This window comes from Ictidomys tridecemlineatus, chromosome 14 (assembly GCF_052094955.1).
Source record: "Ictidomys tridecemlineatus isolate mIctTri1 chromosome 14, mIctTri1.hap1, whole genome shotgun sequence".
Taxonomy (NCBI): Eukaryota; Metazoa; Chordata; class Mammalia; order Rodentia; family Sciuridae; genus Ictidomys; species Ictidomys tridecemlineatus.
This window is the reverse complement of record NC_135490.1, coordinates 59,118-72,931: the sequence shown is the minus strand read 5'-3', so window position 1 is coordinate 72,931 and position 13,814 is coordinate 59,118. Positions and strand designations below refer to the sequence as shown.

General features: G+C 44.2%; 1 long non-coding RNA gene across 1 annotated transcript; it reads left to right on the top strand.

Moving 5' to 3' along the window:
* The first annotated feature begins 567 nt into the window (after positions 1-567).
* On the top strand, positions 568-12,454 carry LOC144370558 (uncharacterized). The gene is made up of 3 exons (XR_013430476.1): positions 568-3,033; positions 4,562-4,764; positions 11,595-12,454. It is a non-coding gene; the product is annotated as an uncharacterized LOC144370558 (long non-coding RNA).
* Positions 12,455-13,814: the final 1,360 nt, after the last annotated feature.

Here is a 13,814-nt window from a genome sequence, read left to right as displayed (position 1 = left end):
GCATCTGAAAATAATTTAGAAAACTACACAGTGGTGTTTTATGCTAATATGGTATCCCTAGTGTAGAATCCTTACTAAAACAATAGGTGCCTTATAGCCTCTAATACTATTATTATATTCATAGTATGCCTTCTGAAATTGATTTAATAGCTGCACTGTCACTTTTAATATTTGTATGATATTCATACTATTTATCTGAAAGTAATATCTATTCTGTGGCCTTTGATGCTAATATGATATCATACTATGGCATTCAAAACTAATATACTGGCAGTCCATTGTTGATTAAAATTAATATATTATTCACATTATATAATCTAAAGCTAAAGCAATTGTACTTACCTTGTACTGTTATGATATTCATATCATATTGCTGCCCTGTGGTTTTTAATACTATTATAATACCCATATTATAGCATCTAAAGCTAATATAATAGCTCTACTGTGGCCTTTAAGATTACTGTGATATCCTAGTATAGCATCTAAAACTAAATACAACTACCTTTTTGCCTTTAATTGTTTTAACATTAATATTGTAGCATCATGTTTTTTTATATTAATGTAATATTCATATTTAACATTAAAAATTAATAGCTTCCCCGAGGCCTTTAATACTAATATATGTACTATTGCATCTAAAAATAATAAAATTAATCAAATACGTGTCCTAGTGCCCTTTATATTAATATGATGTTGATATTATACCATGTAAGAGTGACATAATAGCTTCCCTATGGTCTTTAATAATAATGTGATATTCAGGGGCTGGGGTTGTAGCTCAGTAGTAGAGTGTTTGCCTAGCATGTGTGAGGTGCTGGATTCATTCCTCAACACCACAAATAAATAAATAAATAAATAAATAAATAAATAAATAAATAAATTGCACCAAAACCTAAAAAATATTAAAAAAATAATAATGTGATATCCATACTATAGCATGTAAAACAAATGTAATAGCAGTCTTGTCCTTAATATACTGTCTGTATTATAGATTCTAAAACTCATATGATAGATGCCCTGTGGTCTTTAATATAAATTAACTATTCATACTATACCATATTAATATATATAATATATGTTCTATGGCCTTTACTACTAATGTGACAACCATATTTTGCATCTATTACAAATGTAGTAGCTGCCACATGGCCTTTAATAGTAGTAATATGATATCTGTAGGAGCTGGATTTATACCTCAGTGGTAGAGCATTTGCCTTGCACATGTGAGGCACTGGGTTTGATTCTCAGCACCACAGAGGATAATAAAATAAAAAAAGATATTGTATCCATCTTAAAAAAAGAACACCTTTTAATTTGTTCAGAGTCAAATGTGTGAGTCAAACTGGAGCTTAGGAAGGTGTGATTGTTAAAACATCATGACCACTAAAGAGTTGCTAAATACTTTGCCCAGAGACAATAGGAAAGAAGACTTGAGTGCATCTCAGGAATTGGCAAAACCACCCCAGTTTCAGGCTCAACGATTTAATTTTTCTTTCTTTTTTGTGCCAGAAATTGAACCCAGAGGTACTTAACCACTGATTCACATCCTCAGCCTTTTAAAATATTTTCTTTAGAGACAGGATCTCACTGAGTTGCTCAGGGCCTTGCTAAATTGCTGAGGCTGACTTTGAACTTGCAATCTCAGCCTCCTAAGCTGCTGGGATTAGAATCAGGCACCACCCTGCAGCTGACCCTTGACTAGGACAGGACCTCCTGGGAAGGGGTACCTGCGCAGTATCCAGAGGTCATCTGGATGGAGGCAGGAAGCCCCTCCTTATTTTCTGTGCTCAGCCCCTACGGGGAAAGGTGTCTACTCTCAGTATACTGACCACCAGCCCCCCTTCCCTTCCACTTATCTGACTTTGTCTTGGATTACTCCAAGCTTGTTCTATGCTCACTCCCTCAAAGGGCCAGCTGGGCCCAGTGGGCATAGGTGAGACACCATGACCAAGTGGAGTATCATCTTTTGTACATTCCTGAGGGACTCTCCCTGCTGAGATTAAAAGAGATATTTTGGCTGTTCCAAGGTGTGGATGGCAAGAGGGGAGCTGAAAGAGAATATGAGGGGTGGTTTGTTCAGCCCTGGACTTTCTGGGATCCAGGGCTTTGGGGACATAAAATATGGGTGGAAAATATTCAAACCATAGCACCATCCTTTTAGATCAAAACATGGGATGATGGGCTCTCTTTTAGCTAAAATATGCAAACATATGTTGAATAACCAGAACAGTGAATTTCAGAGGTTGTGCATCAGGACTAGGTAGTGGCACAGCTCTGTCTACAACACTAAACAAGCTAATCAATCAACAGAATCCAAGCTCAGGATGCATTTGCTACCTGTGGAAAAGAGATAAAATTAAAAGTTGGGATGGGGGTATGAAGCTGTATCATAATGTCCTCTAAGCTAATCAGAGGTGGGTCATAGGGACCCTAATGGCAGTCACCTCCAGGTTCTCCCCTAGATGTGGTTCTTTGGGGATCCTGGAGTTGCCTTCATGTTTGTCCGTTGTATCCCTGGAAGCTCCTATGGATGGACAAAGATGCAGGCCTGGGTTGTTGTGCTTGCATTTTTCTGAGTTTACCACTTTGAAATCTCTTTCCATAGGCAGCAACTGCATACTGAGCCTGAGTTAATCAGCTGCATATACAGGTTTTTCTATTCAGAATTCACTTTTCCCTCTGTGAGGTATGCAAAGGTCAGGGCAGTCCAGGTTCCAGACCAGAGTAGACACCTGGGGGAGCTCAGAGATACAAGGGTCTCCATGGCATAGATTCATAGCAGTTATGCTGTTTGTTTACCCATTGAAGCACATCCTGATTGCTTAAGCTATTGGGGCATTGTGTATAGAACTACGATATGTAATTGCATGCTGTTATCTAGATATACATTTTTTTAAAGAGAGAGAGAGAGAGAGAGAGAGAGAGAGAGAGAGAGAGCTAGATAATTTTTTAATATTTATTTTTTTCTTTTTGGCGAACACAACATCTTTGTATGTGGTGCTGAGGATCGAACCCAGGCTGCACGTATGCCAGGTGAGCGCGCTACCGCTTGAGCCACGTCCCCAGCCCTAGATGTACATTTTTGAGGAAGTTTTCTCTATTTTTAGGATTGTGTGGTGACACCATGTCTAACTTTAGGGAAATGCCTAGTTTTTTTGATAGTGTTGAACTGTTGTGTGCTCTTACAGCAATGCATAAGAGTGCCTGTGGCTGCTCATCATCCTCATGGTTGATAGTACACTTAGTAAAGACCGTAGCAGCTCGGTAGGTGTGCAGTGCACCTTGGGGTCTTAGTTTGTGCTTTCCTCATGACAGGTGATACTAAGAATCATTTCTATGCTTCTTTGCCATGTCATATATTTCTTGTGAGTTGTCTGTTCATGTCTTTACCAATTATGTTGTCTTATTGTTGAATATCTCACTATATTTTTTTACACAAGTTTGTTTTAGACATATATCTTCCAAATATTCCCCCAGTGTTTGACTTGTTTTTTCATTTTCTTTATATGATTTTTTTTTTTACAGAGAAATTTACTACAGTCCACATCAGGTTTTCTTTCATGGATTTCTTGTTGTTATTGTTTGTTTGCTTGGTAGCTGGTATTGAACCCAGAGGAGCTTAAATACTGAGCCACATCCCCAGCTTTTATGGATTTTTTTGCGGGGGCTACATATAAAACCTTATCATGAAACATGTGGTCATGCACATTTTCTGGAGTTTTACAGTTTCCCATTTTAAATTCAAGTCTAGGGAGTATTTTGTTAGGTTCTCGCATCCTTATGTGTGGCTTCTTGAATTGTGTTCTTTTGCGGTCAGTGCTGTCTAGTCTAGGTTCATAAACAGCTTCTTGGGAATTTCTGGAATGCACTGAATCTTCAGATCAGGTTTGAGATAATTTCATCTTAATTATATTATTGAGACCTGAGCAAAGACTATGTCTCCATTTATTTATATTTCATTTGATATCTTTATAAACATTAGAAGATTTTCTGAAAGTAGGGTTGTACTTTAAGACTTACATGTAAGTACTTCAAATTTGGGGTCTCTATTTTAAATATTAATGCTTTAAAATGTTTCTTATTCCAGTTTATAAATTTCACTGTTTCCCCTACATGATGGCTGAAATATAGGAAATCAATGAAATTTTGTCTATGGGTCATCTACTTTGCTGCTTGCTATCTCCATCCATTCTGATCAAGACATAGGATGCTGGGCTCTATTTCTTTTTGATTTCAAAAATCATGACCTGGAATAGTCAGAACTATGAATTTCAAAGCTTCACTGTGCCTAGCACAAGGGGGTGTAGCTCTGAACAGTGAACACCTAGCACCCAGCATCCTGCACTGCCCACAGTGGCCAGCGGGGACACTCAGAACAACCTTCTCTGTACAACTGCTTTTGGGGGCTGTGTTCTGTGCCCTAATCAAACTTCCTTCTCCTGGGGACCCATATAAGAGACGCCACATCTAGGGACTCCTAGGGGCTTTATCTAAGGTGTAGAACAGAATGCTTTTTTAAAATTTTTTTTTAAATTTTTTTTTATCCTGGGAACATACCTAGAAAGATACCATGGACTGGGGATGCCTGGTGGATACATCTATGGTGAGGACCAAAGCTTCCTTCTCCCTGACACCTACCCATGGAGACTCCACTGTGGATTCAGGATGACTGAAGTCCATGTGAGGAAAACATGAGGAAGAAGCTTCTTGTGTACTGCCTGATATGCTGAGAAGGAGGTTCTGCCATGTTCTTTACTTTCTCAGGTAATATTTTAGCAGAACTTATTTTACAACAGTATTTCTTACTGAGGCTTTGGCTGCTGATTATCATGGTATGTCAATGTATTTTGTGTGGCTTGAGTGTCTGAGGACACAAATGCCCACTCAAGATGGTGCAGGGAGGGCCCAGTGCCTGGAGTATCATTGGGGCCTGAGGGTAAGGGCTCATGAAAATGCAGTAAGAAGCTCTCAGGAGTCTCTAGGGTGAGAGATGCAAAGATTATGATGGATTGTACTACCTGAATCCTGGTTACCTGCAGAATCCTCATTGCAGTTACCAGAGCCTTCTGCAGTGAGGTCAAATGACAGACCGTGCTACCCGTAATTCTTGGGGACCTGCAACTTGCAGAGACCTCTGCATAGAGGGCTGTACTGACAAAAATTAAACTATACTACCAGTTACTTTTGGGTGGCTGCTCTGCCCAGCAGCTTCTGGGGTGAGAATTATAAGGGCAGAATGCCAGACTTCAATGCTCAGAGTCTCTGGGGATGCCTACATACCCTGTAACACTGTAAGTCCCAGAGGTTTCTGTGGTGACAGTTGTATTGTTAGAGCACACTACCTAGAATATCTAGGGTATCAGGGAAATCATGGGGTCTTCACCTTCTGTGATACTCAGCAGGACTGTGCAGGCAAACCCTAGACTTCATTATCTAGAACCATGAGGGACTGCAGCTCCCAGCATCCTCTGTGGTGAGTGTGCAAACCATGGAACTGCATTACCGACAATCCTAAGGGGGAATTTTAGTTTCAGAATTTTCTGCAGTGAGTAGGAAAAACACAGGACTATATTACCCACAAATCTCAGTGCCAGCAGCTGTCAGGATCCTCTGTTGTGAGGACTGTTGGATTGAGAGCTTAACTACAGTATCCAGAATCTTTGTTGGGGTGTGTTGCCCAGGTGAGTATGCAGTCTGTAACTCCCAGAGGCCTCCCAAGTGAGATCTGTGAATTATGCAGGTCAGACTACAATAACTATGATTCCTGGGGACAGACTAGTGAATGTGTTTCCTGCAATTCCAGAAGGCTTCCACAGTGAGGTCTTTAGTACCAAGGCAAGCATGTGGCCTTCAGTTCTCATCGCCCTTGCAGTAGGGACATTAGGCAAAACAATGGAGTACCTTATCCAGAATCATCAGGGGGGAATCACAGTTTCAGTATCTGCAATAGTGAGGGCTACAGGGTAGGGAGTTGGACTACACTACCTAGAATTCTTGGAGGTGCCCGTGTCCATGTGGCCTGGAATTCTCAGAGGCTTCCACAGTGAGGGCTATGGAGGCAGAAGACAGGACTATGCTACCCAGAATCTCTGTAGGCCTGCAGCTCCCAGACACCTACCTTTTGAATACTGCTGGGGAAAGCTTTGTATTGCACTACACAGACTCCCAGGGGTGTCTAGGCAGGCTTGTGCTACACAGATCTCAGAGCTTTGATGGTGAAGTCCACTTAGGTAGGATGGACTGCACAACCCAGAATAATCAATGGCCCACAGCTCTCAGAGACCTCTGTGGTCAGGGCTGACTGAGTAGAACTGACTACAATACTCAGAATTCCTGGGGGCTCTGAGCTCTAAGTAGTCACTGTAGAGTTGAACATAGTACCAGGCTATAATATCCATGATCCTTGGGGGCTTGCAGCTCCCAGAATCCACTGTAGTGATGGCTGCATTGGCAGAACACCAGACTACACTGTCCAAAATACCTAGGGATGCCTGAGTGACTGTGTGGCCAGCGATTTCTAGAGACCTCTGTATGGAGTGGGGGCTGCATTATAGAGACTGGATTACACTGCCCAGAATTCTGTGTGAGTGTATGAGGGTGAATGTGCTACTTGAAGCCCCCATAGGCTTCTGGAGTGAGGGCTGAATGGCCAGAATGCGACTACACTGTTCAGAATCACTAGGGATGCCTGAGTAGCCTGCAGCCCACAGAGACCTCTGCAGCTTGGCTGCATTGTAGAATACAAGATTGCACTACCCAGAATCCTGAGGGTATGAGGGTAAATGTGCTACTTGTAACGTCTAGGCTTTTGGGGTGAGGGCTGCATGGGTAGAACACCAGAGTCCACTGCCAGGGTTCTCCAGGGTGTCTGGGCCAACACATGGCACACAGCTTCCATGGTCCTGAAGGGCAAAGACTGTGTGAGCAGAGCACCAGACTACACTGTCCAGAAACCCTGAGAACCCTGAATCTGTGTATCCTGCAGCTCCCAGAGGCATCCATGGTGATAGCTGGATAGGCAGGACAGACTCAATGATCTAGAATGCTCTCATAGGCTACTGGGAATTTGGTCTGAGCTCAGGTTCTTATACCCTCCCACAGTGATCACCTTGGGCTGGGAATTAACAGATTTTCTTAAAACCCCTGATTCTGAATTGGAGCAGTCCCTGGCTAAGTCACTCTGTCTCAAAGACTACATGTCCTCGAAGCCTCTGAGGTGGTCTGTTTCTGGCTTCTGCCCTTGGGCTGAGGGTCTAGACTCCCTGTAGCTGCCTCCCTCTGTGCCTCTGCCTGCCTGTCTCAGGCTGCTGCAGCCCTTGGCCTGGTGGAGTGCAGTGAGGGGTTCTCCTGGACTCCATTTTTCCTCTTCTGAGATTCCACTCCTCAGGTCCACAGCTAGATAGAGCAGTGGGAACATATTTTATTCATTAACTGCTGAGGGTGGAAGAAGGTGCTGACATTCACCAGGGAGCCAGGAGAGGCCCCGCCTTTGAGCTGGGAGGAGCCCCTGCACAGCACATGGCCAAAGGGGCGTGGTCAAGAAGGGACAGGGCCTTGCCGCCATCTTTAATGCTGCCTCTTGAGAGTGAGGAGCTGACTTCCCCCTCAGGACCAACCCGGGAGAGCCCCAGTCCTCGGAGTGTTGGGTCACTCCACAGCGAGTGGCAGAGCTCCCTTCTCAGAGCAGATTGAGAGAGACCCAGGTTGTGGACGCTCGTGGGTCATGCCTCCAGGGACTCACGGAGCTCCCTTCTCCTCAGAGCAGCCTCAGTGTTGATTCTTGGCTTAGGGACTTTCGTGAGTTGTGTCTCTAGGGATGCCTGGGGTTTCCTTCTCCTCAGCAGCTTGAGAGAGACACTTGGTGTGGGGACCCTCGTGGGCCACATCTCTAGGGGTGCCTGGTGCTCCCTTCACCTCAGAGTGGCCTGAGGGAGATGCCTTGTGCGGGCACCCTCTTGGGTCATGTCTTTAGGGATGCCCAGGATTCTGTTCTCCTCAGAGAAGCCTGAGGTAGATGCCTGGTGTGGGGACCATTTTGGGTCACATTCTAGGGACACTGGGGGGCTCCCTCATCCTTACAGCAGCCTGAGGGAGATGCCAGGCCTGGGGAGCCTCGTGGGTCATGTCTCTAATTAGGCTGGGGGTTCCCTTCTCCTCAGAGCGGCCTGGGGCAAATGCCAGGGTTGCTGGGCGCCAGAGTTCCTGTGCATGGCTGAAGGGGGCGTGGCCAACCAGGGGCGGGGCCTCAGCACCATCTTTAAGGCCACCTCCTGGAGAGTGAGGAGCTGGCTTCCCCCTCAGGACCAATCCAGGAGAGCCCCAGTCCTGGGAGTGTTGGGTCACTCCACAGGAAGGGGCAGAGCTCCCTTCTCAGAGCAGATTGAGAGAGACACCCAGGTTGGGGACTCTCATGGGTCATGCCTCCAGGGACCCTCGGAACTCCCTTCTCCTCAGAGCAGTCTCAGTGGACTCTTGACTGAGGGACTTTCGTGAGTCGTGTCTCTAGGGATGCCTGGGGTTCCATTCTCCTCAGAGCAGCCTGAGGGAGAAGCCTGGTTTGGAGACCCTCGTGGGTCACATTCTAGTGACACTGTGGGGCAGCCTCATCCTTACTGCAGCCTGAGGGATATGCCAGGCCTGGGGAGCCTCTTGTGTCACGTCTCTAAGTAGCCCTGGGTTCCCTTCTCCTCAGAGCTGCCTGGGGCGGTTGCCAGGGTTGCTGTGCTTGGCCAAAGGGTTGCTGTGCATGGTCAATCAGGGTGGGGCCTCGCCGCCATCTTTAATGCCGCCTTTTTGAAAGTGAGGAGCCTGCTTCTCCCTCAGGACCAACCCGGGAGAGCCCCATTCCTGGGATTGTTGGGTCACTCCACATGGAGGGGCAGAGCTCCCTTCTCAGAGCAGATTGAGAGAGACCCAGGTTGGGGTCTTGGCTTAGGGACTTTTGTGAGTCTTGTTTTAGGGATGCCTGGGGCTCCCTTCTCCTCACATTGGCCTGAGGAAGACGCCAGATGTGGGGAGCCTTGTGGGTCGCAACTCTATGTAGGCCCTGGGTTTTCTTCCCCTCAGAGTGGCTTGAGGGAGATGCCTGGTGTGTGGACCCTCATGGTTTATGTCTCTTTGGATGCCTGGGGTTTCCTTCTCCTCTGAGTAGCCTGGGGGAGATGCCTGGCTTGGGGACCCTCATGGGTTATATTTTTAGAGAAGCCTGGGGTTTTCTGCTCAGAGCAGCCTGAGGAGATGCGTAGCATGGGGACCCTCATGGGTCATGTCTGGAGGGACACTTGTGATTCCCTTTTCCTCAGAGCAGCCTCAGAGAGACGGCTCAGAAGCTTCTGGCAGCTCTGGCAGCCGGTGAGGGGATGGTGGGAAGCATGAGGAGCAAACATATAATGTCCACATCATGGCCTCTAATACTAAAATAATATTCATAACATGACATCAAAAACTAATATAATAGCTACCCTGTGGTCTCTAATCCAAATATAATATAAATACTATAACTTCTAAAGACTACATGTCCCAGAAGCCTTTGAGGTGGTCTCTGCCCTTGGGCGCCTGAGTGACTCCCTGTGGAAGCCTCCCTCTGTGCCTCTGCCCACCTGTCTCAGGCTGCTGCAGCCCTTGGCCTGGTGGAGTGCAGAGAGGGGGTTTCCTGGACTCCATTTCTCCTCTCCTGAGATTCCGCTACTCATGGTGCCACGGCCAGACCTAGTTACTGCAGGGGGAATAGATTTTATTCAGTGGAAGAAGGCACTGACATTCACCAGGGAGTTGGGAGAGGCCCCGCCTCTGAGCCCTGAGCAGCTCCCTCCTCGAGCATGTGCACATGGCCAAAGGGGCGTGGTCAAGAAGGGGCAGGGCCTCGCCGCCATCTTTAATGCTTCCTCCCTGAGAGTAAGGAGAGCTTGCTTCCCACTCAGGACCAACCAGGGATAGCCCCAGTTCACTGGAGTGTTGGGTCACTCCACAGAGAGGGGCAGAGCTCCCTTCTCAGAGAAGATTGAGAGAGACACCCAGGTTGGGGACCCTCGTGTGTCATGCCTCCAGGGACTCCCGGAGCTATCTTCTCCTCAGAGCAGCCTCAGCATACTCTTGGCTTAGAGGCTTCGTGAGTCATGGCTCTAGGAATGCCTAGGGTTTCTTTGTCCTCAGTGCAGCCTGATGGGGACGCCCGTCTTGGGGACCCTCGTGTGGCATGTTTCTAGGGTTTCCAGGATTTCCCCAATCCTGCCAGGGTTGGGGACCCTCACAGGTCATCTCTCTAAGTAGGCCTGGGGTTCCCTTCTCCTCAGAGCCCCTCAGAGCGGTCTGGAGGAGACGCCAGTGTGGGACTTTCTTGGGTCGCGTCTCTAGTGACACCCGGGGTTCCCCTCTCTTCAGAGTTGTCTGAGGAAGACTCCTGGTGTGGGGAGCCTTTTGGGTTGTGTCTCTAGGGACACCCGGGGTTCCATTCTCCTCAGAGCAGCCTGAGGGAGATGCCTGGTGTGGGGCAACCCTATTTTGTATTATAGATAGGGTTTCACTGAGTTGCTTCCTACCTTGCTTTTGTTTAGACTGGTTTTGAACTCAAGATCCTTCTGCCTCAGCCTTCTGAGCCGCTTATGTTTAAATATATTACTTCTAACAAAGCCAGAATTTATTAAAAATACATCCCCTGTATTTTTAATAATGAACCACATTTTTTCTTTAATCTTTGCTTAGTTTTGTTCAATTTTTTTTTAATTGTAGAAGGGCACAATGCATTTATTTTATTTATTTTTATGTGTTGCTGAGGATCAAACCCAGTGCCTCACACATGCTAGGCAAGCACCCTACCACTGAGCTACCACTGCCACACATTTTTGTTTTGGTGGAGAGTTTAATTAGTAAGAAACCATCCCTCCAGGACCCTCTTGCTAAGGCCTCCCCCTCCAGACCTCGCCTCTTCTCCAGACCCCACCCATATTCTTTGGCCCTGCCTGTCCTCCTCAACCACCTTCCCCCTCCTTCCTACCCTGTCTCTCTACATCCTACTCCTGTTCTAGGGCCTGTCCCTCCCTCAGGTCTCACCCATCTGCCAGGCCCTGCACCCTTGTGGCTCATTATACCTCTCCTTCAGACCCTGTTTCTCCTCCAGATCTTTCCCTTCCTCCTGTCCTGCTCCTCCTCCAGACCTCACCCTCCTCTTTTTAATTTTTTTTTATTGCACGTGGACACAATGCCTTTATTTTGTTTATGTATTTTTATGTGGTGCTAAGGTTTGAACTCATTGCCCCACACATTCTAGGCAAGCCCTGTACCATGGAGCCATAAATCCAGCCCAATCCTCCTCTTTAAGACCCTGCCTCTTCTCCAGACCCCACCCATCTTCCAGGCTCCCTCCTCCTCCTGATATTCCCTCCACCTCCTCCAGACTCTGTCTCTGCTAGTCTAGGATGAGCAGCTTCCTGGCTGCTGTGCTAATTGGCAGTATATTTGTCATGGTGCACAAATAATGTCTGTTGTGTAAACACTGTCATCCTGCATTGGATGAATTATCGTGACTGTATCAGAATTCGATATACCATAAAATAACTTTAGAAAAGTCACCTTCTCTCATTTTATTTTCTCTATAGATCATGAAATAAAATCAGAATTTGTTAAAGGGCAGATGACAGTCAGCCTTGAGCCCTGATGATCCCAGGATCCCATCCAGTGGAGGAACTCTAAGTACCAGTCTAAGGTTTTGTATGCTAATTGATTCATTTTCTTATTTTAGAGTTATTTTGTAATATAATTCCCCATGGCCTCCAGGTCTCCAGTTCTGTGCAGTAGGTTTTTCCAATTCAATTTTTGATTAATATTCTTTCAGTTTTCTTCAGAATTTTTAACTATTTTTTTTTAGTTGTCAGTGGATCTTTTTATTTTATTTACTTATTTTGTATATTTATATGTGGTGCTGATGATTGAACCCAGGGCCTGACACATGCCAGGCAAATGCTCTGCCTTTGTGCCACATTGTAGACCTTTATAGAATTTTTAATTCTGTGGACTTCTATTTCTTTTATAAGGAATATTTAAAAAATTACTTTTAGCTTACTTTGTTTTTGATCGAGAGAATTGGCTTTTTTGAGAGAATTTTATTGTTTGAAAATGCTCATAATCAAATGATTTTAATTATTTTTCACTTATTAAGTTATCTTTGGAGACAGGATGTGTAGCTCAGTAGCAGAGCACTTGCCTGGCATATGAGAGGCCATAGAGTCCATCCCTGCACCACACACACAGATGTCTTTGACAGGACTCAAGTATGAGAGGTATGGTTTAAAAAGATCTTGTATTGGGGCTGGGGTTGTGGCTTAGCAGTAGAGTCCTCGACTAGCATGTGTGAGTCCCTGGGTTTGGTCCTGGGCACCACATAAAAATAAGTAAATAAAACAAAGGTATTGTGTTCAACTACAACTAAAAATAAAGATTTTTAAAAAAGGTCATGTATTTCCACATACATACATATGCCACAGTGCCTCTTCCAAATTCATATGAAATTATTGTAAGAAAATTTCAAATCACTTTTAAAAGAGAAGAGGGATGATATTTTTAATGTCAACTATTGATATGTAATATGTAATATTAATTTAAGATGCTATATTATAGATATAATATTAATAACTATTGATATTTACATATTTATAGGATAGTATTAAAATCAATATACTGCCATGTTGACTTTAATGCTAACATGATATTCATACTTGAGTATCTAATAGTACATAATTATTGACCTGGAGTTTTTAATTCTAATATGATATTCATTTTGGAACATCTGAAACTGATGCAATAGTTGTCCTGTGGCCTTTGATATTTCTATGATATCCATCCTATAGTATCCAAAGCTAATAAAATATATTAGCTACCTGTGGTCTTTAATATTAATATAATATCCATACTGCAGCATTTAAAATAATAGATGCACTGTGGCCTTAATACCAAATAATTTGTTTGAATATGCTCATGTGTGAGACAATGTAAGGAAGTTTAAAGGTGAAATGATGGGTTATGAGAGCCTTAACCCAAATTAGTAATCCTCTTGACAGGAATTAACTGAGTGGTAACTGCAGGCTGATAGTGTGTAGCTGGAGGAGGTGGGTCATTGAGGCTGTGCCTTTGGGGTACATATTTGGTGAACTGAGCTTAGGTTCTCTGCTTCCTGATCACCACTTTCCTTTACCACACTCTTCCGCCCCACCTTAAGCCCCAAGGAATAGAGTTGGCCATCTATTGGCTGAGATCTCTGAAACTGTGAGCCCCTAAATGAACTTTTCCTCCTTTAAAATTGTTCTTGTCAGGTCCTTTGGTCAAAGCAGCAAAAAAGATGACAGAAATAATAATATACATGTCATAGATCTAAAATAAATACAATAGTTGCCCTGATGCCTTTAATGCTAATATGATATTAAGAGTGTAACATCTAAAACTGATATATAATAGTTTCCCTGTGACATTTAATGTTAATATAATATTCATGCCATAATATCCAAAAGTAACATTATAGCCTCCTTATAGCCCTTTATACTAAAGCAATATCCATATTATAGCATTTCAAGATAATATAATATATTCCCTGTTGCCCTTAAAGCTAATGTAATACATACCATTGCATCTAAAATTGATATAATAGCTGCTCTGTATTCTTTAATATCAATAGAAATCCTTATTATAGCATCTTAACTTGATATAATACTCGCTCTTTGGCCTTAATATTTATATGATACCCATTATAGAATCTAAAACTGATAAAATATTAGCCCTGTGGCCCATATAGGTAATATACCCAAACTATATGTCCTAAAACTAAT